At 43.1% G+C, this 27,634-nt stretch overlaps 1 long non-coding RNA gene across 1 annotated transcript in view; it reads right to left on the bottom strand.

The window, feature by feature from the left end:
• LOC137531692 (uncharacterized) overlaps nt 1-27,079 on the bottom strand; it is a 32,101-nt gene extending 5,022 nt beyond the window's left edge. The window contains exons 1-3 of the long non-coding RNA XR_011023710.1: nt 27,015-27,079; nt 17,866-17,970; nt 8,278-8,334 (exon numbers count right to left, since the gene is read on the bottom strand). This is a non-coding gene — a long non-coding RNA (uncharacterized lncRNA). The remainder of the gene's footprint in view (nt 1-8,277; nt 8,335-17,865; nt 17,971-27,014) is intronic.
• Between the last annotated feature and the right edge of the window lie 555 nt (nt 27,080-27,634).

Here is a 27,634-nt window from a genome sequence, read left to right as displayed (position 1 = left end):
TTGACTGGTATATTGACTGATGTAGAGTTCAAAGATCCAACCGTGTAGTCTATTGTGTGAAGAGTAGACTACACATGGTAATAATGCATAATCTATATCTCGTTCAATTAGATCTCAGAACTCAATTACAACCGTATAATGATCAAACAAAAAAATCTCTCACCAATGTTTAGTCAACTTTATGGGTATGCTAGCAAGCAAATTAGTTAAAAACTAAATGGAAAATGAGCAAATTTAAACCCAGGTCTCCTACGTTAGAGGCAGAGCCCTTAACCATAACACTGCTCTGTGCTGAACAGTTATTTTAAACAAAAGATGAAAATCATCTCGTAGGAGAAAACTCGAATTGGATTGGGCCCTACATGCCCCAGAGTTAGATATGAGCTTTTATTTTTGCCAAAGTCATTTTTGTATTGAAATTTACACAATTTTTGTGACATTATAGCACATTATAGTACATTTTCATTTTTTCACAAGATCTTTTTCACAAGATCTTTTTTTCACAAGATAATTTTTTATCATGTTTATTGACATTAGTGTTTTTTAGGCCCTTGAGCCTTACTCAATTTACTTTTTCTTCTAAGTTTTCTCCTTAGAGATATTTTTCATATTTTTAAAATATCTTTGTAGCAATTTGAAATTGAAAAAGCACAAACCTTACTCTGAGAATTTTCTTGCTTGCTGGTTAAAGTGGACCCAAATTAAAAATACAGTATTTCAGAAATAAAATCTATTTTCTAAATTATAATAATAAATAGCAGCCTTTTTTCAGCTGCATGATGACAAATATAAAATATTTTACATTTATTGGAGAAACCCCTCCCTTCCTTTCATATTGCCGGCAAATAATCCGGCAAACTGGTGGAGTAGTTGGTGTCCAGCAAAGGAGGAATTGCTAATGGCTGCCCCCAGTATAACCCTAGTTATGAAAGGAGAAGGGTGAAAAGCATGCAATGAAATGCTCATAGGTTTGAAGGAGTGTTTATTTATCTTTGTGTGTGTTAGAGTGGTGCAACTAAATATTTTTAATAAAAAAAAATGTTTGATTTGGGTCCACTTTAAGGTATAAAAATATAATGTAGGAAAAGATTTAGGAGAAAAAGTGAATTAATAAGGGCCATTGATTTCAATGCACTTGACAAAATGTGTTTTCTTATGCTCATAGATATTGATGCATTTATTGAAAACTAGTGACCTAAGCCCGTTTGAAAACGGGCTCTAGGTCTGTTACCACCGCATTGCATGCGCGTGCACCCACCTGTTGCGTGCGCGCACACCCGCACACCTGCTCAGCCCGCCCGCTCCACCGGCCAGCCGGCCCTGAGTCCTGTCCCAACGGCTGTCAGTGCTTGACATGCGCAGTAGCGCAAAAGCACTGACACACGGACAGGACGCAGGGACACTTGAGGATTATTAGGTAGGATGTGTTTCTCATGCCAATAGACATTAAGCTTTTAGCAGCCACAGAAAGTAAAACTTTCTATGACTGCAGGGCTGCATTTTTCCTGACGCTGGGGAAGTGTCCCTTTCCTAGAAGACTATGTGAGCTATGCAGAGCAGGCGGTTGGGAACTGTTATAGCTACCTGTCCAGATGTCTGTATCGGCTTCTTCTCTCCTCCACCTTGGCGGCAATGTAAACCCGACTGGATCCCGATCACATCTGATCACATGATATGACATGTGATCGGCATCCAAGGGATGATATCTACATTACAGCGCCACTCAGTGGTGGAAGAGGGTGATAGAAGAGTCTCCTTCACCAGCCCTCTTCCACCACTGCGTGGTGTTGTAATGCTGACACCGTCCCCTGGATATCGACCACGTCATGCCATGTGATAAGATTTGATCGGGACCCAGAAGACATGTCGGAAGTTCAGTCCAGCTGCCATGGGTGGAGGAGAAGCCGATCTAGCCGTTCGGACAGGTAACTATAGCAGCTCCCTGCATGGCTGCGCTAGGCAGTTGAGTTTAGACAGCCCCCGCTGCCCTGGCACATGTTATCTCAAACGAGACAACTCATGCAGTTAAAAGGTTAATGTATTTAGTGAAAATGTGTTTTCTCAAGCCTAAAGATGTCAATCATTTAATTACAATTAGTTTTCTCATGTGTACATACTTTTTGCCATAACTTGTTTTGTAAAAATAACTCGCCACATTTGGTCCTCGCTAATAATAAAATATAATATAAAATAATTATATATATATATATATATATATATATGTATGTATATATATTCGGATGTGTGTATGTATGTATGTATGTGCCGCGATCACTCAAACACCTTGACCGATTTCAACAAAACTTGATATAAAGATCCCTTACTACCGGGGATGATATGTTCTGGGAGTCTTGGGTCCCCCCTGCACACCTGGGCAGAGTCACAGACAGCCAATCAGATTTCACCTATTCATGTCAATGGAAAAAATGTAAAAGGCTGCCACTCTCACAGTTGGTCACATGGTGACCGAGGTTACAATTTCAGGAAAAGTTGGCAGAGCATAAAACAGCCAATCAAATGTGAGCCATTCATTTTTAATGGTAAAATGTAAACTGCAGCCATTCTTAGACTGTTAATAGCAGGGTTTTCAAACTTGGCACACTTAGTCATTGGGTGACTGGGAATAATAATCAGGAAAGTGGGTGGAGCCTGCAACAGCATTCAAAATTTACCTATTGATTTTCAAAGGGAATATTTATACTGCTGCCATTCTTACACTGTTAATGGCAGAGGCCTCAAACTTGCTACAGTCAGTCATTGGGTGACTGGGGTTTAAATTCACTAAAGGGGGTTGAACCACAAACAGCCAATCATATTTCTTTGGTGGATAAACTGCTTCCATTCACACATTTTTGATGCCAGTAACCCGAAAGCTCACAAACTTGGTCACTGAGTGACTGTGTGTCAAGGTTACAAAAAGTGGGCAGAGCCAAAACCAAATTTTGCTTGGAAAATATAGACTGCAGCCATTCTTCCACTGTTAATGGCAGGGTTCTCAATCTTTGCACAATTAGGCACTGGGTGACTGGGATTAATATTCAGGGAAGTGGGTGGAGCCTACAATAGCCAATCAAAATTCACCTGTTGATTTTCAAGGGGAATGTTTAATTAAATTGCTGCCATTTTACACGGTTAATAGCAGATGCCTCAAACCTGATACAGTCGGTCACTGGGTGACTGGGGTTTAAATTCTGGAGCCACAAACAGCCAATCAGATTTGTTTAATTTCTATGGGAATATATAAATGATTGATACCAAGGACCACAAAGCTCATATGTCAAGGTTAGAAAGAGTGGGTGGAGCCAACAACTACATTTTTTACATGGGAAAATATAAACTGCAGCCTTTCTTACTCTGTTAATGGCAGGGTTCTCAAACTTCATACAGTTGGTCACAGGGTGACTGGAATTAATATTCAGGAAAGTGGATGGTACTTACAACAGCCAATAAAAATGTACCTATTGATTTTCAAGGATAATATTTACATTGCTGCCATTCTTACACTGTTAATGGCAGAGGCCTGAAATCTGGTTCAAATTCTGAAAAAGGGGCGTGCGGCCACAAACAGCCAGATTTGTTTCATTTCAGTAGTAAAATGTTTGCATTATAGATGCCAAGGACTCCAAAGCTCACAAACTTGGTCATTGACTGTTTGTGTGTTAGGGTTAGAAAAAGAGGGCAGAGCCAACATCAGCCAAATATATACCCGGGCAACGCTGGATCATCATGTAGTAAAAAATATAAAAAAATGTAAGTATACTTTATTGTTAGCTGCACCCATTTGCTATTTTAAGTTTGCATTCTGTTTTTATTTTGAGTTTAGGGATTTAGTGCTTAGTTTAGCATCTGTTTTAAATACAAAGTGTGTATTTGCCTCTACTGGGCTCTGCACACCTCTGTTGGTAGTCATTTTAGATTTGGCCTGGTTTAAAGCAGGAGGATCAGCCATACTATGCCAGGAAATAAAAACACATATATAAGTAGATAAATACTTGATCTACTTACATAACAGATGTCCACGTCCACGTTTTGATTTTAGTGAATTGTATATAGTAAATGAAGAGAATTCTGTTCCTGGCAGGCTCCATGTCTTTTTCCCACAGTATGAAGCTAAATCCTGATGTCATTTATTCCCTTTGTTCTCCTCCAATCTGCTGTCTGTGTCATTCTGGCTTGCTTTCTAACCACCTGTGAGCACAGGATCAGATTTCAGCCAAGCCTGTCACACTGTAGTGTGCTCAGCCCAATCAGAGAGGATCAAGAATGTGGGAGGGGAGATGAAAGCTTCCCTCTCTCTCTGTCTTCGGCATCGACAAGAGAATAGAGCTTGGTATACTGAGATAAGATAATTACAGCAGACCCATTTCTGAATAGTTTGTAGAGCTTGCACTGCAGGGTGAGATTCCGGGCAGCATTAGAAATACCATTATAGTGCAGTGTTTAAATGAAATTTGATTTTGTGGCTGACAATCCTGCTTTAAGAGCACTGCCAATTCTTTGTCATTTGGCCATGACTATCTACTGTACAATCTAGGTTCTCAGCATGCAGTCTGCGTTCCCCAGGAATACTTACTGTATGTTGTACTCAGGGTATAGTTGAACTTATTGCAGTTAATTTGTTTTAGTACCTTTTCAAATTTGCTAAATATGATTAATTATATGTAAACAATCTAAACAGGTACTTTTACTTAATTAAAAGCTTGAAGGTATGTTAAGAAAGCATGTATACACAATAATGGAGAGCTCCTAACAAATGTATATGTGTCAAGGGGCACTTGAGATATTCTTAACCACAATAGGGAGTACATGCTCAACAATGTCTTTCATGAGTAATGTAAACTGTAATAACACAGAAAAAATGGTAATTACCTCTAAAACGCTAATAACTAGGGAATAAAGGTGCTGCTTCAAATATGAAAATATTGTGAGTTATGACACAGTTTACCTCTTGAGCTCAAGCCTGACACTAATTAAAAAGTGTGTATGATATAAGAATCTTATAACATAGAATCATATTTGTAAGGCACTTTTCTCACATAGGACTCAAAGCGCATAGATACTGTATGTCTCAGATCGATACATAGTTGCAGGATCAACTTTTAAGCTTTGACAGTGCCCCTTGGGGTGTACTTGCCTTGGGAGGGGGAAGCCACTGGATCCTAATGAGGCTTCCTCCGTCCTCCTGTGCAGCACAAACCCAGCGATGGGACCCCTGGACAGCAGCAGACGGTGTCTTGCATCTGTGCAGTAGAGCTCGTCTATTTCCACCAGAGCATGAGGAGGAAGCTGGTACTGCATCTGGGCTGGATCTTGGAGGTAAGTATTGCCACGTGCTGCAGCTGTTACTGTACCTGCTTGCATTCACCAACATGCTCGTCAGCAGATTTTTTTGGGGGGGTAACAGTGCTGGATCGGGGATGCACAAGAGGATGAGGAAGTCTCATTATGATCAAGAGACTTCCTCCTCTCTAGGTAATCCAGGGGCAGTGGGTTTTTTTGTTACAGTTTTTCTATATATTTAGGATTGAGATGTCCTGATTGAGTGTGACAAGGAGTTTCTTAGGGTAGGGGCAGCATGATAGAAGGCTCTGGTTCCAAAGGTTTTGAGGTTGACTTATTAGATATTGTTGATCTGTGGTTGTGGGGGAGTTAAATACAGTTGCAATCCTTCAGGTATCCAGGGCCTAAATTGTGTAGAGATTTGAATGTTAGTTGGCCAATCTTAAAGAGGATTCTTAATTTTATGCATAGCCAGCGGAGTGAGCTAGGATCGGTGTTATAGGGCAATGGCGAGGTTGGTTTGTTAACAGCCTCGGGGTGGCATTCTGCACAAATTACAGGCAGTGCAAGTCTTTATTGGGAAGGCCTGCAAAAAGAGCATTGCAAAAGTCAAGACGTGATGTGATGAAGGCATGAATAAGGGTTGGAAGATCAGTTGGAGGTATGAGATGCTTTTTTCAATGTGAAAAAAATGGATATTCTGAAAAGCCAGAGTTTTTGTGTGGAGTAGGATCTGTCGCGCCAGGTTTGAATGATAAAAAGCTGCGTGTCATCAGCATAGCAGTTATTACAATGCAGACCATGTTTTTGGCAGATTTTTTCCAAATGGCAGCATGTTTTTGTGATCAGAAGAGGATAGTATTGAGTTCTGCTACATACCATATTTTGTTTATACAGGGTTGGACAGGAAATAACCCAAGGGTACCCTTGTTGTTCTGCCAGCCAGAACCACTGGAGAACTAAGCCATATATATGACACAGTACTCTTGCAGCTTGTTTGGCAAGACTTCATGATTAGGGATGAGTGAGAACGAGGTGTTTCACAAAAATTATCACAAACTTTTTTTTTCCACAATGAAATATGAATACCATTAAAGTCAATGGTGCCAACTTTAGTGGTCAATAGCAAAGCTCACATACATGCTATAATCGCCAAATGTGCTGTTAGGGAAAAAAGTGGAAACAAGGGAAACAATTTTTTCAAATGTGTTTGAGAAAATTGATTTTAAATTACGATAGGAATAAAATGTTTATTAAATGCAGTAAAATAACAAATACTGTATCTACCCATCACCATTGTAGCTTTACACATATCTCCAGCATAACAAGCAATGCATTTACTGCTGAGAATACCTGTTGGTCAGGTCAGTACACTGGACCCCCATTGCTAAACTAACACATATTAATGTGAATTTAATAGGAATTAGGGGTCCAATGTCCTATCTAGATCCATTCCTGGCTAGCTCCTCTCTACTCAGTGTGTAATAAAACATTTAACTTCCCCATTTCCTCCCAGTGTGCATCTAAAAGGTAAAATGAAAGAGCATTGTAAAATGACAGGCAGGGCAGAGTGATGAGAGATACGAATCACTGTTATAAAGTTATAGTGCTGGCCACAAATCTTAGTACTGAGAAATGTGCTGGGTCAGGTGATCTTCTTTGAGCTTGGGAATAGAACTCTTACTCTCCTGGCAATAAGGAGAAACAAGTTGCAGCCTGTCAGAAGGTAGATGAATACTTTCAGTATGACATAGTAAGAATTCAGCCACCTCCACCACCACTGTGGTTGCAAGTTCTTGTCCCCCCAGAGCCTCCCTCTCCATTGACTACCACCCATAACTGTGTAGACACCAGGGCCCCACCATGGCCCCCACCCCCATATCACGTGTGGCTGCAACCTGTTCTGGAGAGGTTGGCCCTGAGAAGTTAAGAAGTCAGCCACGCCAACACGGCCCCCACTATGACTGCAGGCGCTCCCCCAGGACCCAACCTCTCCATTGACTTCCACCTATAACTGTGTAGCCACCCTGGTCCCACCCCCATATATTGCCACAGCAAAACCTGTTCTAAAGAGGTGGGCCCTGGGAAGTTCAGAAGTCAGCCCCCAACACTGGCTGCAGGGCTCCCCAGGAGCCAACCTCTCCATTGACTCCACGCCTATGTTTTTTCTTCTTTTAAATTATGTCACAATTACTGTACATGCATTTCAAGCTTATGGCCTTGACCTAAATTGAGTGTTCTCTGTAAAATTATGCAGAACGTTTTTTTCTTAAATTTGCCCTTATAGTATATCAAAGGAGCTGTGAACAGTTCAAGAGGAAAATAAGGTAATGAAGGGCTTTTTTTGCCCTTTATAAAATATTTCCTGATTTACATTCTGAAATTCTTCACAGGTTGCAACATCTTTAGTCCTGTTGGGTCATCTCTGCAGAATGCTTATTTACTGAGAGTTCTAATGCCAGTAGAATATGTACTTGGTCTCCCAGAATGCATGGGGGAGAATCCCGCATAGCTAATCAGCCTAGGCTAAGCATCACTGGGAGGGCGGGGCTATATTCAATACACAGTAATAAATAGAGATAGGAAGTGTTTATGTTGCTGGAACCAGGAAAATGAATGTAAAAGTGGGCATCCTGAATAATTTACTGCATTCTACTATATGTTGTCACAATGACCCTTTAATTGCTCCATGTAATTGGTTTTGAGATAACCCAGTTTTCATTGGAAGGAGGGGAGCAGTGCAGGGAGCTGACAGGTGCTCTTTACTGAGCTGCAGTGGAGAATACAGGGAGCTACATTTCGTAATTTGTGACACATCTTAGACCCAAAATAATAGTATGTATATAACTCTGATTCAGAGGTAAACATACAAATGCCTTTCATTTACAATAGCCATCAGAGTTCAGGCACATGTAAGTGACAGTCGTGATTACCACAGCATTTTTTTTGCTGTTACTTCTTTCCACTGTATGATTTCTGCTGTATTTTCATTTTTACCTGCATGGAAGCTGTCATAGATGTGAGCCACAGCAGCCTGTCTGCTGAAACGGTTAACTGTAGACAGAAACAGAATCTCATCACTTGTTTGTTTGTACAAGGCAGGTTGTCCTGGATCTAATACAAAAGAGATTAGATTGCAAGTGTGTGCCTGCTACTGCAATAGCATAAAAACCGATTCATTCTCCTTACAGCAATCCTCACTATCTTATGGTGTGACCGAAACAAATGTTATATACTTATACCATCTAAAAGCAGACATTTTCTAATAAATCCAGTCAAAGTTTGCTGGGTCACTTATTATTATTGATTTATAAATGCCAACAAATTATGTGGCGTTGTACAAAGTATGGTGAGTAAAATGTATAAGGCTTTTGTTCACATCTAAAATCGAAATTGCTGCCGCCCGCGTTTTGTTTTTTTTAGCAATTTTTTTTTTGCGTCAGTCAGGAAGTGATTTCTTTCACCCGGTAATGAATAAATACAATGTATTTATTCATGAAAGCACTGGGGAAATCGCTATACAAAGCATTTTTTCAAGCGCTTTGCGATTTACCTATAGCTTCCATTGAGGCAAATCGCCCCAAAAATGGTACAGGCAGCATTTGGTGAGTAGATCGGAATCGAACCGCTCCGATGTGAACACTCTCATAGGTAAAAATTTGCACACACGCTTTTAGGGCGATTTTGAAAATCGCCAGTGATTAAACAAAGGCGAAAACACCCTAGGTGTGAACAAGCCCTTATAGCAGGCTTTCTCAACCAGGGTTCCCTGGAACCCCAGGGTTCCTTGAGTACTCTGCATTTTCCCCCATCGTGGTGGAAGTATATAGAGCACACTATAATAGGTGGTACTGTAACAAGAAGCACTAATTTGGGGGCTCAGGAGACAGTATAATAAGTGGCAGTGTAACAGGGGGTAGTGAAATAAACAGCCACACATACAGTACTTTTAAAGACCATGTCTCCTGCAAAATAACTGCAGGGGTTCCTTGAGATCAAAACATTGTTTGCAGGGGTTCCTTGGGATCAAAAAGTTATTTGCAGGGTTCCTTCAGGGTAGAAAGGTTGAGAAAGGCTGCCTTATAGAGTGCAAACTATGAAATTAATACATTCCAAGACACAAAAGGGTCAGAGAGCCCTGTCCTTGTGAGCTTACAATCTAAAGGCATGGGGAGGAAAATAAGAGGTGGGGAAGTATGCAGTATTCATATAGGCAGTGTGTTTCTAATTTATCTAGTAAGGAGTACAACTTAGCCAGAGATTGAAAGGGGGAATGGCCTAAGTTAGCTTGCTTGGTAGGAAAAATTGAGTTTTGTGGGAGCGAAGGTGATGGATATACTGTATGTGGAAGGGCATTCCAGAGGAGGGGTGAAGCATGTGAGAAAGTCTTGTATATGTGAATGCGAGGAGGAGATTCCAGAGATGGACAAAAGAAGCCTATGTGCAGATCTGAGACTTAGATCAGGGATGTCCAACTCCAGTCCTGGAGGGCCGAGATCTTCACACATTTTTGGCACGGCTCAAATTAATTGATGGGACTGGATCAGGAAAGGTGAGGTTCATCAAACAGAACACATTTCTCAGTTTCTCAGTCCATTCTAAATACTGGCATGGATATGGCCTTCAAGGACAGCAATTGAATATCCCTGACTTGGATGATGTAGTTGTAAGTAATAGCATTGGATAGCATTAGTAGCAATCACAAAGCAAATAAGGAGCTGTTACTAGTAGCAGGCACTAAGTCAGGAGCACAGAAGAAAATCACACATTTTTATACCCACCCACATGAACATCACATGATTAAACAGAAATTAAATCACAAAATGCAAAAAAATATACAAACATATGCAAAAAATATATATCTCAACTGCATCATTCTGGGGAACTACACCCTTAGGTGTCTACCCCAGCAAATCACTGAGGATAGCATCTCCCAGATCGTGTTGCAGATTCAAGTCCATAAAATGTTTCATCTGTATTACACGATACCAAAGGCATGATTCAAACAATACTGTTAGAGATATCCATTAACAGTCCACCATATCACCTAAAGAGGAAAGAATCAAAGAAAACACTTCATGCTTAAAGAGGAACTCCAGTGAAAATAATGTAATAAAAAAGTGCTTCATTTTTACAATAATTATGTATAAATGATTTAGTCAGTGTTTGCCCATTGTAAAATCTTTTAAATCCCTGATTTACATTCTGACATTTATCACATGGTGACATTTTTACTGCTGGCAGGTGATGTAGCTGCTGCTTGCTGTTTTGCCAGTTGGAAACAGCTGTAAACAGCTATTTCCCAGAATGCAACAAGATTCACAGACGGTAAACTGCCAGGAGTACCATGGTCCTCAGAGTTTCTTGTGGGAGGGGTTTCACCACAATATCAGCCATACAGAGCCCCCTGATGATCCGTTTGTGAAAAGGAATAGATTTCTCATGTAAAAGGGGGTATCAGCTACTGATCGGGATGAAGTTCAATTCTTGGTCACGGTGTTTGTGTGACTACACTTGTTAAAGGGATGCTTAAGTCAAAAATAAAAAATGATTTTTACTCACCTGGGGCATCCCTCAGCCCCCTGAAGCTGTATGGTGCCCTCGCAGCCTCGCTCCGATCCTCCTCTCCCCGCCGGCTGCTACTTCCGGGTTCAGCGACAGCTGCCGACAGGCTGGGAACGCGAGAGATTCTCTGCGTTCCCAGCCGCTATATCACCCTCTATGCTGCTATAGCGTATAACATATACGCTATAGCAGCATAGAGGGTGATATAGCGGCTGGGAATGCGGAGAATCACTCGCATTCCCAGCCTGTCGGCGGCTGTCGCCGAACCCGGAAGTAGCCGCCGGCGGGGAAAGGAGTATCGGAGCGGGGCTGCGAGGGCACCATACAGCTTCAGGGGGCTGAGGGATGCCCCAGGTGAGTAAAAAAATTTTTTTATTTTTGACTTAAGTATCCCTTTAAGGGTGTGAAGATTATAATTTCCAATTTTGTTTTATGACCCTTGCAAGGTGTGCCCCCAGACTGTGAGGGTTACAAGTGGTAGGCAAGGGAAAGGGTGGAAACATTGGGGGGGCCTAATCAAAGTTTTGCTGGGGACCTTATGATTTGTAGTTACACCCCTGTGTAGTGCGCATTAGCAGGGGAGAGAAGGGAAACCCATACATAGCCAATGGTGTGGTTTGCCTTAGGGCCCATTCACACTAGAGCGTTTTGCCGGCGATTTTGGCAAAATGCTCAAGCGCTAGCACTTTTTAAAGCCATAATGAAATAATACCCTATGGGCCCGTTCTCACTTGGGAGATTTGCGTTAATCGCCGGTGACTAACGCAAATCGCAAAACGCAAACGTGTAGCCTGCACCATTTTCAGGGGATTTTCTGGCATTCGCGTTTAGTGCTATAGAAGCGCTAATCGTGATCGCGAAAAAATCGTCAAGTGTGAATGGCAATTTTTTTTTCATCGGCAAAAATTTTTTAATCGCCAAAAATCGCCTGAGCAAAACGCTAGCAAAGCGCTAGCGTTAGCGTTTTGCAAGTGTGAATGGGGCCTAAGAGCAGTGCTGAGCTCTTTGGCAAGTTATTAGCATGATAAAGTTCCTTTGTGATATGTCCTTGTTATGGAAATCTGCTATATAGATATTGTATTCCATACACAAAGAGAAAGAGATAATGCCCGTTACATAGAATAGCACTCGTGTATAAAGTCGATCATGAGGCTATTTATTGTCTGGTATGAGAAACTCTAGTCATATGTCTCTGAAGAATACAATTGAGGACTGTGCTGCTATGTGTATAGAATAAATATGACATTTACTTAATGTCACTGGGAAAATGTTTTCTAAGGTGAAGTTCAGCTGTATAGACTTTCAATAAAGTCGCTCCTGTTATGGACTTGATATACAAGGGTGGAACTGTAAGTTATGTCGATTTGGCATTTTCCCTTTAACTATTAACCCAAATGTGATGCTATCAGAAACATAGAGTAACTGCACAACTGACATTAGTTCTGTAATTCTACGCATTGCAGGAGCATGGAAATAAATCAGAAAGAAGGGGTAATCATTGAGTTCTTGATCAATGAACGATGTACTGCTGCCAACACCAAAAGAAGGCTTGGAAGCCTTGGGTGTAACTATAGGGGAGCAGCCTCTGCCACCACAGGGGGCCGAGCTGTAAGGGGGCCCAACTACCACTCCGATAAAGGGGGTTTATCCTTCATATCAGGTGTTTTGTGTCTACACTTGTTTTGGTTGTGAAGATTATGATGTCCACACTTGACCTGTGCTAGATAGGTCCCCAGGCTGTGAGGGTCACTGGGTTAGGCAAGCAAAAGGGTGTATACCTCGGAGGCCAATGTTTTGCTGGGGGTGGGGCATGATTTTGTAGTTACGACCCTGCTTAGAAATATGTACGGTGAGATGAAAATCAATGAAAGTAATGGTTCACCATGAGATTGCTGGGTAATCTGCAACTTGGGTGCTTTAAGTCCAACCCCAGAGAGCCATATTAATCCATGCCATTCACTGATGAGGATCAACCAATCCGAAACAGTCTGTATGCCTATTGGATTAAATGTGGCTCTATACAATTAACAAGCTGACACATCATTGCATTCCAGCATTTCAGGAGGTGTGTTTAGCTATCAAAGACAAAAAAGAATGATTTGCATATTCAGCAGTGTTGCATCATGGGAGACATTATATGTTCACTTCAATGTGAATTATTGCAAATACCTTCTGTTTTATGTCAGACTTTTGTTTTGCATAGCATTTTAGTAAGAGGGCTTTTCGGTGGCCCCTTACACACTCCTAGGAGTACTGGTTCACCATGAGCTTGCTGGGTAATCTGTAATTCTCTATGTGCCTGCCTATTCCTGGCTGTCTGTGCCTGCTGTGTGCCTCTACATGTCCCTGCCATGCTGACAAACAGGGCAGCTGAAAAAAAACTGAAGAATTCCTGTTGATGGTAATAACTTTCTCTTTACTGTATTATGTCAGTTTTTTTGAGGGGTGGGGAAAACACTGCCTTATGTGTTTGGATTGCATTTGACTTCACTTATAACCACAGTCACTTTCAACATTACAAACAGTCACTTTCAAAATGGCCATGCCCATTTTTTTGCCTTGGCTTACACAGCGCGCTGCTAATTGTCTCTAGCCTAGTGCCCCAGATCTACCAGGATCCTAGCAATGCCCTTGGGTAACAGGATCAGCAGTCAGACGTTTCAACCTGAAACTTTTTCGGCATCAGTAGGCTAGAGGCTTACACTCCAAAACGGAGTCTGAAAATAGGGCTCCCAGATGCTGTCAGCATCATGCACAAAACACACTGGCCAACTTAAGGTGCGTACACACGCACTACGGCCGCCAACGACAGATTGGAAACAGCCTTATCAGTCCGCCCACAGCGTGTACACATGTGCTACTGTCGCCTGAAAGTCCGCCCAGCGGGAGGGTCTGACGGACCCGTCGTTGGCGGCTGTAGTGCGTGTGTACGCACCTTTAATGCTCTTTATTCTTCTTGATAAACAGTCAAGTGGATCAGAATTGTTTGCTTTTCTAAATTGCTCTCCTCTTGATGAATAAGCAAACAGGCAAGTCTTCTCCATGGAGAGACATACCCTGATCACTACTCAGTTAATCTGTATCTCCTGGGAGAAAACTCAGGAGAAAAGATAAATGAATATGAGCTTGTACACTCTCCAGTCCTCTTGATGAATAGGAAATAAGAAGACAAGTCCTACTGCCTACTTTTCTGTTTAGGTCTCCTCTGCTGAAATAGCAGACAAAGCAGTTTACAAGGCAAGGTAGAGGCTGTCACACTTCATAACCCTGATGATATGTCATTGTGTGAGAACAGAATGTGCACATATGGCTGCATCACTTGACACTTCTGAATAGTAAGTGGTGCCAGATCTGCAAACAGTTTAAACTGATGCACTTGAAAATTAAGTTTCTTTTTTTTTGTTCAGGCAGCCTAAAGGGCTGCATTTTTTTTTGTTCTGTATAATGTGAGTTTCACAGTGACATCTCTCTAGGGGGGCATCCGCACTAGTGCTCTATGTATCCTGTCAAATTTCAATCTCTCTATCGGTATTGTCAGATCTAATCTCTGAAAGATAGCTGTGACAGTAGGATTTAAAAACTCTGAAACCCCCTAAGCCTCAAGTTCCCCTCCTGAATCTCTTTTCAAACGCATCCAGTTTTAAATTTGCTGCTGCTAGTTCAGCCTATACAGTCTCTAAGTCTTTTTCATGAACCTCAATAACCACTGTTGCAATGTCCATTCTTAAGGCCCGTACACATGCCAGATGGAACTCAGCAGAGGCGGCTAATAACGCCGAGCAGGGCTGGTTCTTCCATTGAGGGGGCAACTGCCCCAGGGCCTCCACCACTCCAGGGGCCTCTGCACCACTAGACTCCCAGGTGATCTCCCACTGACTCACTGCTCCCATGGCGCCCGGCCATGCATGTTCCGTAGGTGCCTGAGCTGCCTTGTAACAACTCAAACTACTTTTGCCCTGGGGGCCCCGGGGCAACCAGCTCTGCTGCCGAGAAACCGGCGTGTGTACAGCAGCCTCTGATGCCCCCCAAATGCTCAACTAGCAATACGTCTTGGTGGATCACTTCGGGCCGAGGGAGAACCGATAGCATTAATCTCCTCCACTCAGGATCAGATCCCGATTCCCCTTGGGCGACATTCATTGAGTGTGTGTATGGGCCTTTAGTCCTAGCTCAATGGTGTAATCTCAAATTCCCTCTACAGTAGTTCCTATTGTATTATTAACTTAAAACATTTTAGCAATGTTTGATCTCTTATGCCATCTCACATTGTAGCTCAAAATTTATACCATGTGTAGTCACTTGGTATGTCCGACAAAAGCTTTGGTGATATACTCAATTCCTCCAATTTAGTGGCAGATAGGGAAGGACAATGAGATGGGGTCATGAGAGCCATTTTGACCTTAGCACTCTGCAAAGCAAAGATACACTTCTCTGTCTAGAGCTTCAGGGACTGTAATAAATCTTTGTTGGTTGCTATGGGCAACAACACTACACCTTTGTCCGGCACCATATCACAGGAAGTGTGATATCTCGACGCTTATCACAGCAGCAGCATAGGAGATAGAACTTCTTTAGACGTCGTCAAAGTTTCAGGAGTTTATTCAGTAAACAGATATACAGATGCTTATCTACATGTTCGTTACACCTCAGTGAAGCAATTGGTCTGTAGTAAGTCCTCTTTGCGTTACACGCTCTTGGTTCATTTCTTTTGAATGGCAACCAGGCTTTCTCTTATGTTACATCTATACTACGTTGCACTTAGGCCTATATAAAGCATACAGTTAGATAAGATGACAAGACATTACAAAAAGAGTAGAAAGTGGAAGTCATCAGCCAGAAGTCAGAAGTAGCAGTAGCCCCCCAGGAGCTCATTAGCTCTTCTTGTACTAAACACTAAAGAGTTAAATGTGACATCATCTGAGCAGGGACGGATCACTAAGGGCCCGTTTCCACTAGTGCGGTGCGGAATCGCCGCATATCACCGCTGACAAAATCGCATGCGGATGCGATTCCGCATGCGTTTTTTGCCGCGATTTCGCATAGGCAGGGTATATGCGATTTTAACCATGTCACTGCCTGTGTCAATTTACATTACTTTCAATGCGAAATCGCACGCGAAATCGCGGCAAAAAACGCATGCAAAAAACGCATGCGATTTCCCTATTAAATACATTGCCTGCGATTCGCCTGCATTCCACACGCAGGCGAATTCTGCAGGGTCTACCGTGCAGAAAAATCCTGCACATAAAAACGCAAATGAAAACTGACAAGTGTAAACAGTCCCATCCACTTGTATTGCCTATGCGAATCCACATGCGTTGTCTGCATGCGAATTCGCGCTAGTGGAAAAGGGCCCTAACTCATCGCCTGCTATTGGCTGATAAGAACCCGTGATATCATGACAAACACTCTTTACTGCGCATGCCCTGGAAAATTCCATGTTACAGGGACCTGACTCTTCATCTAATAAGAAGATGTAATGATCCGCTCAGCTGCCTGCGCAGGCAGGCAGCTTTTTGACCACTGTTCAGGTCTGCATTCTGCAGGTCTCTGGAAGAGAGACCTTTTGTCAGTTTTGCAGCTTGCTGCAGCTGAGGAATTTGCATACGTTTGTCATGCAAATTGCCTAGCCACATCCTTTGTAGGCTTGCTCTATATAGTGGATCGTATCTCTCACTTATTCCGGTTTTCGTGTATCTGTCTTGTCTGACACGAACGCTTGCTGGAGGCTCGGTGAGGTAACCGTTAAGCAAGCGCTCGCGTCCTCTGTTTCATGTTTGTCTGTCGGTGGTTAGTTAGGTGTGCTTGTCTCTGTTGTGCTTAACACGCGGAGACCGTGCAGAAAACGCGTTCGCTGTTGCGAATGAGTGTGGTGTTTGCGTTTAGTTAGCGTTTGTTATTTTCCTTATCTTCTCATTGTATGATTTGCTGTGCCTTTGCTACTCTCGTGCTCTGCCTTGCTGTAGCCTTGTGTCACCTCTGGCAATCGCCTCTCTCGCGATTGTGTTCCTACTTCATATCTGCTGTTGTGTGTGCACCATCGCGGGTTGGCGACTAGATTGGGGCACATACATACATTCTATCCCTGTGCTCTTTCTCTTTTGCAATCGCTTCTCTTGCGATTGCGTTCTCACTTGGTTTCCTCTGTTGTGTGTCCGCCGTCGCCAGTTGGCGGCTAGATTGGTGGACATACATACATTCCTCATCTGTGCTTATTCGGTCTTGTGTCGCTGTTAGCAACCGCCATCTCTAGCTATTGCCTTCTCACCTTATCTTCCTGGTTATGTGTTCATCGTTGCAGGGTGGCGACTAGATTGGTGGACACACATACCCTCTGTCGCTTTGATCTCTCTCTTTCAGGGCTATCTTGCCCTGCGTTTCTTCCCTTCGTGCAATTCCTGTCTGGCGTCTGTGGCAGGGCAGAGGAGCTGTTCCTCTGCACTCCACAGCTCCACCTGCCAACTGGAATTTCCCTCTACAGGTGCATTGCAGCTTTTGCTGGGTTCCCTCAAATTATACGCTTGTGGAGGATTTCCGCAGTGTCAGCGCACGTCCTGTGCGCTGATCACGGAGAGAATTCCACAATCGTTACAGAAAAACATTGTTTAATGTACGTACCATATTTTTCGGCATATAAGACGCTCCGGCATATAAGACGCACCTTGGTTTAGAGGGCAAAAATAAGGGGAAAAAAATAAACTAAACCTAGGTGCGTCTACACTGCAGGGGCGTCTTATGGACCTTTTACCCCCTAAAACTGCCTCTATGCTACTCTATCTACACTACACTATCCCTGCTTCCCTAACAACTAAGCTACACAGCAATACAATACACTACACTACCACAACACATTAATACACTTCACTACACTATGCTACACTACACTAACACAACACACCACTGCAATACCCTTCACTACACTATACTACACTACAATGCACTGACACAACACACAGCTTCACTACACTACACTGTACTATACTAACACTAAGCTGCACTACAATGACATGAATACTACACCTGTTCCTGCCGCCATGCTCCTCTTCCCCTCGCTTCAGCCACGATCCTCTTCACCTCCTCAGGCGCAGTTCTTGGATGCCACCTCCGCCGCCAGGTCCTCCGCTCCTGTGAAGGGGGAAAAGAAAAGCATTAGTGGCATTGTCCCACTCTCCTGCTGCGATCCGTTCGGCACTGCCACTCACGGAAAGCCGCCGCCACCCCCTCCACCGCTACATGCCGAGCGTCCATCCTCTTGCCCTCCTACTTCCTGTTTACATCACGTGCAGCCGTGTCATGCGTAGCCCGAGCGCAACGCGGCTGGGTAAAAAAACATGCCAAGGTATTAAAAAGAAGGAAGACACTCCTGTGTCACTTCTGTTTTTTATCTTCGAAGCAGAAATACCAGAGGTTGCGACTGATATACAAGTTGTTATCAGCAGTGCAACTGTACACTATAATTTGCAGGAATCAAGGAAAAAACTTTTCTAAGGGGAGCATTGAACAGAATGTAAGTATAAATGATTGAAAGCTTTTACTGAGGTACTTTGCAGACCTACATGATCCCACCATTCAGTGGGGTTTCTCCATGAAATGCCTTTGTATGGTCCCATATAATAGGTCAACTTGCTGATTGCATACTATAGCATCTTGCCCAATGGTGTAGCAATAACCATAGCAGCTGCTACGGGGCCCTGGAGCGGAGCGTCCCAGGTGGTACTTGATGTATTCACCACTTTTCTTGTGTTCCTCTGCTCTATGACGTGCCTATGGACTATATTCTGTGTAGATTGCATAAGAATGTAACTTGCCCAATTAACTCATATCCATAGGGTAGAGGCAGGTGGCATTTCTCAAGAATGCCTACATCTTGCTATGGGGCCCCATAATCTCTAGCTATGCCCAGTGGCGTAGCAATAGGGGGTGCAGAGGCAGCGACCGCACCGGAGACCCTTGCCCTGAGGGACCTACCCTCAACTGATGTATTAGCTCTTTATTGGTCCTGTGCTGGTAACGTCTGTAAATGCTTTAAATAGTAGTAATCATTAACAAACTGTTCCTCGTCACCTGCTTGCACCTCTGACACTGTGGTTTTCCTTGGCAGGTTTTGGTGCGCCGTATTAATTGTCATGTATAGGGTTGCCCAATGTAAAACTTGCATCAGGGCCTATAGCTCCTTAGCTACACCGCTGGCTATGCCACTGATCTTTCCTTTTATAACATCGATAGAGAAAAAGACCGGGCACCAGCAGTGTTGCAAATCCACCTGCTTATTTCATCCCCACCCGACCAAACATACTAGCCCTGCTGTATGTTTGGTCGGGTGGGGATGAAATAAACAGGTGGATTTGCAACACTGCTGGTGCCCGGATCTTTTTCTCTATCGATGTTATAACTACTGCTGTTGTTCTGGAGGCACAGTGAGTGTACCACCGAACCCTACCCAGGCTGCCAGCTACATCTAGTGCCGATCTTTAATCTCTTCAACTTGGATCTTTCCTTTTATATGGCATTCCTTTGCAGCGCTTTACATTTACTAATTCCCATCAGAGTTAAACACTTCTGATAATTTTAATGTGTATAGAGAAATACTTATTGGGCCTGATTCACAAAGCGGTGCTAACAGTTAGCACGCTGGTGAAAAGCCCTTTATCATGCCTAAACTCAGTTTAGGTATGATAAGTTTAGGCATGATAAGTTTAAGCACCAACTGGGTTAGCACCGCAGTGCACAGCTGATCAAAAGTTTTGCGCTAGCAAAGTCTGGTGCACTTCGCATAGAGTTTAATGGTGCTGCTTTGTGTGCGGGACTTTGCGTGCGATCTAAACAAGCATGGTGCAATGGTTATCACGCCTAAAGTCTTTTTATGCGTGCTAACTGGGTTAGCATCGCTTTGTGAATCAGGCCCATTCTCTTGCATTTCATTAACAATATGCTTCTGAGCAGTTTTTAAGCACTTACTGGAATTATAGTCAATTACCGAATAATGATCATGGTCTGCTGATTTGCATATCCAATACTGTCAGGAAAATACTTGAGAAATTATTTATTTTGGTTGTCATCTTACTGTCCAACTATCACATCACCAGATATTAAATACCTGCAAAGTCTTTTCCACTTCTTGTTCAATGAGTAGCGTGATCGATCAATTAAATAATTGGATAATTGGTAATTTGATGGGGGATTGATTCATGAATGTATTTATTTTTCATTGTCTTTATGATGTATTATGGTGGTTGAACAATTAATAAATTATCTTGTCAGTCTTCTATCCTCCATCAATTTTTATATATGTGCTCAATTATGATATTTTATTAATTTTCACACCACTATAGCATACAAATCCTGATGTATATTTTGCTGCTAGTGTAATTGTTGATGTCGTTCATGAATGTCCCCCATGTAATTTAAGTTAAAAAATAAATTCAGCGTCAATATAATACTTGCAGGCTTGATTTATGAAGCCGCGCAGCTAAAGCAGCACAAGCTCTATGTTAGCAGTGCGACCTAAATTCAAGGAGGCATGCTGCATGTGGTCCTGCAACGTAGCATGCCTTCCTTAGTTATGCGCGCTGCTTACATTAGCAACGCACGTTCCTTTAAATGCCAGGTGCTGCTGTGCATAGTTACTACATAGTAACTATGTTAATTAACATAGTACCGTATACACTCGACTATAAGTCCCTCTTGTTTCCTCCCATTCCCTTTAGATTGTAAGCTCGCAAGGGCAGGGCTCTCTCCCCCTTTTGTGTCTTGGAAATCATTATACCTTTTATCCATCATGTTACTTTTATCACTGTCATTATCATTTCTATATTTTGTATTCGGTATTTTGTATCATTTTTTGTATTTTGTCACTAATTATGTATATTGTATATTGGTGTACTGTACACCATTGTCTGTATTATTATGTACCCCATGTTTGTTTCTTACTTTGTACAGCACCACAGAATATGTTGGCACTTTATAAATCAATAATAATAATAATAATAATAAGTCAAAAAATGTAGGACTGACTCAAAGTATAAAAGTGGGGGGGAGTCGACTTATCCTTGAGTAGTCCAACATTTTTTTACTTACAGCCTGTGTGGTGTGGGGGTGTGGGGAATGTGTGTGTGTGTGTGTGTGGGGGGGGGTTACTAACTATCCATTGCCGGTCTACCCTCCGGCTCCCGATGTCACATGACTTAGGGATATGAAGTTACAGCTCGCGTGGAGGAGAAGACAGCACGCTGCGCCTGGCGGTCAATAGTAAGCTTTTTGCTGCAGCAGCGGTGGAGAGTGAGCGTAGAGGTGAACAATTCACCTTCCGGGATCCCCGCAGCTTCTATCTTCTATCTGCTTCCTATCCCCGGTAATGGGATTGGCTCACAGTGATCACGGGGTCAGGAACCAATGAAATCAGATCCTGACCAGCTCAGGGAGGTATGATGGCAGAGCAAGGGGGCTGCAGCAGTGGGAATTTAAGGTCTGAGGAGAAAACATAACTACCAGTAAGTGGCATACAGAAGTGTTCAGAAGGCTAAAATAATTAAACAGGAACTTTGCTGAATATAACAACTTAACCACTTCCAGACCACGCTGATTGAAATCTACGCCTTGTTTGGACCTGTTATTTCTGCCAGGGCGTAGATTTCAATCACCCCCGCCGCACACTCCCACCACTCTCTCACCACTGCAGTCCCCTTGCTCTTACCTCCCTGAGCTGGTCACTCAGGAGCCGATTTAATTGGCTCCTGACCCTGCGATCACTGTGAGACAATCCCATTGAGTTTAGCATGTCTTATCCACTCTTATCTGTGACTAATCACTACTCTAATTTGATCTCTGAGATGTGTCAGTTGAGGTATCTCCTCTACCATGGCAGAGCAGCTAATATGTAAACACAGGATATGCAAACTCTGTCTGCTTCTATGAAACCAGGAAGTAGATAAAATGCATATTTATTGCAGGATTTTTACCAGCTGTAACAAATAAATCTTTCTCTGTAAAGGTTAATCCTTTTGCATATCGTTATAGAGCAGAGAGGAAGTACTGAGTTCATGTCTGCTTTAATGTTGAATACATCAAGTACCACCTGAGTGGGTGCAGTAAAAAATGGCGCATATGAAAAATGGCATACGGTGATGTTTTTTTTTTTTTTTTTTTGCCGCTTATCGTTATTTAACAATAAGCTATAAATGTTATTAATCATTATTTAACGATTAGCTATAAAACGTTATCAGCCAGATGACAGAGGCAACAAATATAAATGCCAGGGCTCTGCTACTGCCACTAAAAGTACCGTATTTTTCGGACTATAAGACGCTCCTGACCATAAGACGCACCTAGGTTTACAGGACAAGAATCATGAGGGAAAAAATATACTAAACCTGGTGCATCCATAATGCAGGGACATCTTGTGGATTATGCCCCTTTGTAAGTCATGCCCCCTTGTACCTCTTGTGTCCTCCTCTGTCTCCCTTGTGTCCTCCTCTGTCCCCTCTGTGTCTGCCTCTGTCCTCCTCTATGCCCCTTTGTGCCCCCCTTGTGCCCTCCTCTATGCCCTTTTGTGTCCCAGTGTCCTCCTCTGCATGGGCACAGTACAGTAAGTCCCCGACTTTGCCGCGGGTTGGAGGTTCGTATTGGCAGGCGTTCACAAGTCAGGGACTCCATGCATTTGGACTATAAGACGCAGTGACTTTTTTGCCTCACTTTTTGGGGAGAAAAAGTGAGTCTTATAGTCCAAAAAATACAGTACTTGCTTACCCTGTGCATGATGCTCCAGGCTGGTGGCTGGCAGTGCCCGCTGTCTAGTGGTGCTGGAAGTGGTCAGGCAGCGGATCCCGTGTGGGTGACCCAGCACACTGCTGCCTGCGTGGCATTCCGGCTCCTGCTGCTGCGCTCTCCTCCTGCCAGCGTCATCCCTGCGCTGTGCCAACCATCCTCACCCCGGGATCTGCTCTTCCTAGACGGCAGAGGTGGCAGGGCTAACGTGTCCGCTCTCCACCCGTCCACTCCTCTCTCTTCCCTCCTGCTGCTTATTTTGAAACTTGAGAAGCCGCAACATAGAAGAAAATTGTGTAGGTGAATGAGCCAGCAGCCGAAGAAACCCTCCTCACGGTGGGTTAATTAACGATAAAGTCAGTCAAATGATAATTAGCGATATGCCGCCTAACAATTTAACTTTTTAATTAGTTTTTCATCTGTGCGCCATAATTAAATATTGCTAAATAACGGTAAGACTATGTTTTCAATGCGGCGCCATTTTTAAACATCCGCACTATGCACCATTTTTCTCTGACCCCATCTGGGCCCCCTCTGCTCCAGGACCTCATAGCAGCTGCCATCTCTATTGCTACGCTGACTTGTGCCTTCTGACTGAACCATTTTATTTATAAATGTTGCATTGCTTGTTACTTGCCTTTGAATTGTATTTAAAATATTGTGAGTAATGTGAAGGAGACTACTTTGAAAAAGAGAAGTATTCAGAGCCTGTAAAATTATTCATTTCCAAGTAAAAAAAAAGAAAAGAAAAAAAGCTCCCTTGTACATGTTTATATTTTACTTATTATACTTATTTCAGGGTCACTTTAACCGAAATAATACAGTTCATGATCTTTTATGCTCAAGTACAGAGCACAGACTGTTACTCTGTGAGATGTTCTGTATTCACAGTGTACAGCATCAAATCTAGCTCTCCTCAGATAACCTACGGTTTGCACAGGTTCAATAATGGAAACAAGTGGTCAGCCTGAATAAACTGCACCTGCTGAGCATCAATATCAGCTCTTAGGATCTTTCATCTCCTCTGGTGATGGAGGAGTCCGGAGAGCGGCACCACCACACTCATTTCTGTAACTGAACTGTGTAAATCAAATGGGGAAATGGTTGTCAGAGGAAACCTTTATACATTGCGGACAGAGATATCCCTCCAGATTTAGGTGGTTCAATTGCAAGGCACAAGTCAGTACCCAGGGCGTAGCAATGGCCATAGCAGCTGCTATGGGGCCCTGGTGCAGAGGGGGCCCAGGTGGTACTTGATGTATTCACCATTAAAGCAGACTTGAACTCAGAACTTCCTCTCTGATGGAAAAGATACGCAACAGCATAATCACCTTTTAAAGAAAAACTTTTCTTTGTTACAGCTGATACAAATCCTGCAATAAATGTGCAGTGTGTCTATTGCTGGTTTCATGGAAGCAGACATAGAGTTAACATCCTGTTTTTACATATTAGCTGCTCTGCCGTGGCAGAGGAGATTTCTGAGCTGACACAGCTGAGATATCAAATTATAGTGGGGATTAGTCACAGATTGGGGGAATTAGACAGGTTAAACTCTCTAGATACATACACAGTGCATTTGTCTATGTTTTCCTTCTGTCCTTTGCAAGAGTTCAGGTTCACTTTAACTTTTTTGTGTTCCTACATCCTATGGTTTTGTCCCCTATATGCAGTGTAGATCTCATGAGAAATATAACTTGCCCAATTAGCTCATATCTATAGGGGCAGTTTTGGTAAATTCGGTTGCTGGCAATAGCCGGACTCTGAATTACATGGCCAAAAGATTCAATTAGGTAATCAGTAGGCTAATACATTTGCTATATTTCAATAGATTACCTAGCACAGGGAGAGCTGTCTCTTGGCTTCTCCCAGCGCCCAAATGACCACTGCCTGGAACATATGTATGCCACCAAATGGATGTTGTAACCTTGGCACTAGCAATTTCAGGTTAAAGTATTAACTATTCAGCAGTCACTGTACTACCTACTTAAAGGGGAGCCTGGATACGGTAGGTGTCATTACTGACTTTATTTAAAAACAATACTTGCCTGACTGTTGTGCTGATAATGTGCCTCTTGTGCTTTCTTAATCACCGGCCCGGATAGTATGCAGATCCATTGATCTGCATTCATCCAGACTCCACTAACTTATGATAGCTACAGATGTGTGACTCAGACCCTAGTGAAGTCAATAGGTCATTATGACATCTAGACAAATGAACTTTTTAAAAGGTAATACAAGATGACAGCTTTCATGTTCCGCTCACCTAATATATTTAACCCATTAGCAACTTCAATAGGGTTATCTTGTTTGAGATAGACGCTCTGCTTTTGACCTCAGTCAGCAGACCTCAATGTGCTGTAAATTCTTAGAATGCTTTGATGTCTCCAGGGGCATAACTAGAAATCACTGGGCTTCCCTGCATAACTTTGGATGCCCCCCCCCCCACACACACACACCACCTCACTTTCTGCACAAGGAAACTCAGATTCAATGTTATTCAGTTGGCTAGTTCACACTTGAATGTGTTTTTCACATGCAGACAAAAACAGACAGCAGTGAAGCACCGCACACATTTTTTTCATCAATTACATTAGCTCCTGTGCTAAAATGTGCATATTTTCACACATACAGACACACATGAGCTTTATTCACTAAGACAAATATCATGCCTTATCAAAGTTATCATGCCTTATTAAAGTTAACATGCCTTATCAGAGTAGCATAGCAAACACTACGAACCCGCAGGGACTCAGGGCAGGACGAGTGGAGCTCTCGTCATTGCCATTTAGCAGGCATAAGTTCGCTATGCTACTCTGATAAGGCGTGTTAACTTTGATAAGGCGTGTTATCTCTGATAAGGCATGCTATTTGTCTTTGTGAATCAAGCCCAAGGTGTGCAGAAAACGCATCCAAAAAACCCACAGATGAGTTTGCTCCCAACCTTAGCTTATTACACTCACTCTGTCCATCTCTGATGGAGCAGAACTGTCTCTGCAGACTCCTCAGCCACCACTACAGTACAGAGAACTCGGGGAGGGCTAAAGAGGTCTGGGCGCTTGAATACAAGACCCTGCTGCACATTTAATAGGGACTGTCTACAAATCTTTGTCTGTAAAACTTTGTATAATTCCATATCAGTGGCTGAGCAGATGCAGTCATTAGAACAATTGTGCAGAGAGCAGAAAGTTTTTTTTTTCTCTCCATGCCCTTAGTTGTCAGTCTCTCGGGACAGGGAAAAGAAACTTCTCCCCACACAGGGCCTCCTGTGGCTTCTGGGCCCCCCTGCGACTGCATCCCTTGCAGGGTCTATTGTTATGCCCCTGGATGTCTCTCTGCTAGTAGAAAATATTGAATCTGTAAGCAGAAGTCCTCTGTCAGGCTTCATTCACATCATGCGTGCTTCCGTGCGCATTTGGAAGCGCGTATGATGTGTTGAAACGCAGGAACGGCAGAAGGGCATAGACAGCCCTTCTACCGTTCACATCTACTGCGCTGCGCTGCGCAGCAGTACGATGCACTAGGAAGCGCTGGCATACTGCTGCCTGCATTTTGCCCGGAAGCGCAGAGCTGATCCCACCACTGTCAATGGATAGGATCAGCAGCGCAGCGGGCAGCGACGCAGATGCGTGCAATAGTATGCGCTGCGTTTGGATCGCACGGCCATCTGCACTAGATAGATGTGAACGTAGCCTTATTGCCTCACACTGCTCCCTAGTGGCAAGTGGCACATTAGAACAGTACTAATTAGATGCAGGTAAATGTAACAAATAAGAAATAAAAAAAGTGCTAAAAAAATTGGCCTGGAGCACTTGCAAGCCTCTAAATAAATTGGCTGCTAAAGAGTTAATAACACAAAAGAACTGGTATAAAAGGTAGTTGTATCCTTAAACTAACATAAGAAATGATTAAAAAAAGAGAAAGAAATATAAACACATGAATTTCCACTCCAGTTTACTGTGGGTTGCTGCTTTGTGCACATTCACATTGCTCTCAACTTTTTAACTATGCTTGTTAGTCTTTGACTATACATATAGTGTTTCATCCACATTGTCCTCTCCTTGCCATGCCCATCTGGCACTCAGCCTGAGCAGTGCCAGGGCAAGGGGCGTTTGCACTTCATGTATTATTCATCAGAAAGTGATATAATTTCTGATGATTAATCACCTAGGTGTTAGAGGAAGGAAGGAACTCGCAAAGAACATTGATTCACTCCAAGTAGGGCTGTGATCCTGGGAAATATAAGGAAGGACGCTCTGATCCCGCCTGTGTTCTGTACCGACAAACAAGTCTTCTGTGCATTACATTGTCTGTGGAAAGCCGGCATGTAGGTGTATGAAGTATAAATAGCTGTGCAGAGGAAAATAATATATAAGCATACGTATCTCTTGCAGGAAGTATTCACTTACTTTGTCTGTTGTCATAGAATATTGGATCACGGTGTAGTGAAATAGACTCTTTCCAAATAAAAAAAGATCTTTCCTATGTGAGGCTTCTGGCTGCCTTAATATGACCCACCTAAATCATCACTGGGGTCAGTCACATACAAGGTAACTATAGATCACTGGCATTTAGCAAAGGAGCTTAAAGCATACATCCAGGCTAAAATAAAACAAAACAAAATCCACTTACCTGGGGCTTCCTCCAGCCCCTGACAGCCGTCCTGTGCCCTCACCGCAGCTCCGGTGGCTCCCGGTGTCCTGCGCTGCAGAAGCCGACCTCGCCAGGTCGGCTTTCGGGTCGGCTTCTTGTGCGTTCCACCGTGCGGGTCACGTGGTCTGGCCGACATTATCAGGATTGTACTGTACTTGTGAGTACAATACTGATGATGTCGGCCAGACCATGTGACCCGCGCGGTGGAGCACAGAAGAAGAGGACCAGGAAGCCGACCTAGCAAGGTCGGCTTCTGCAACGCAGGCCACCGGGAGCCACCGATGCTGCGGCAAGGGAACAGGGCGGCTGCCAGGGGCTGGAGGATGCCCCAGGTAAGTGGATTTTGTTATTTTTTTTAAGCCTGGACCTTCCCTTT

Source organism: Hyperolius riggenbachi, chromosome 9, assembly GCF_040937935.1.
Source record: "Hyperolius riggenbachi isolate aHypRig1 chromosome 9, aHypRig1.pri, whole genome shotgun sequence".
Taxonomy (NCBI): Eukaryota; Metazoa; Chordata; class Amphibia; order Anura; family Hyperoliidae; genus Hyperolius; species Hyperolius riggenbachi.
The sequence above is the reverse complement of the archived record's forward strand: the minus strand, read 5'-3'. Positions and strand labels throughout refer to the sequence as shown.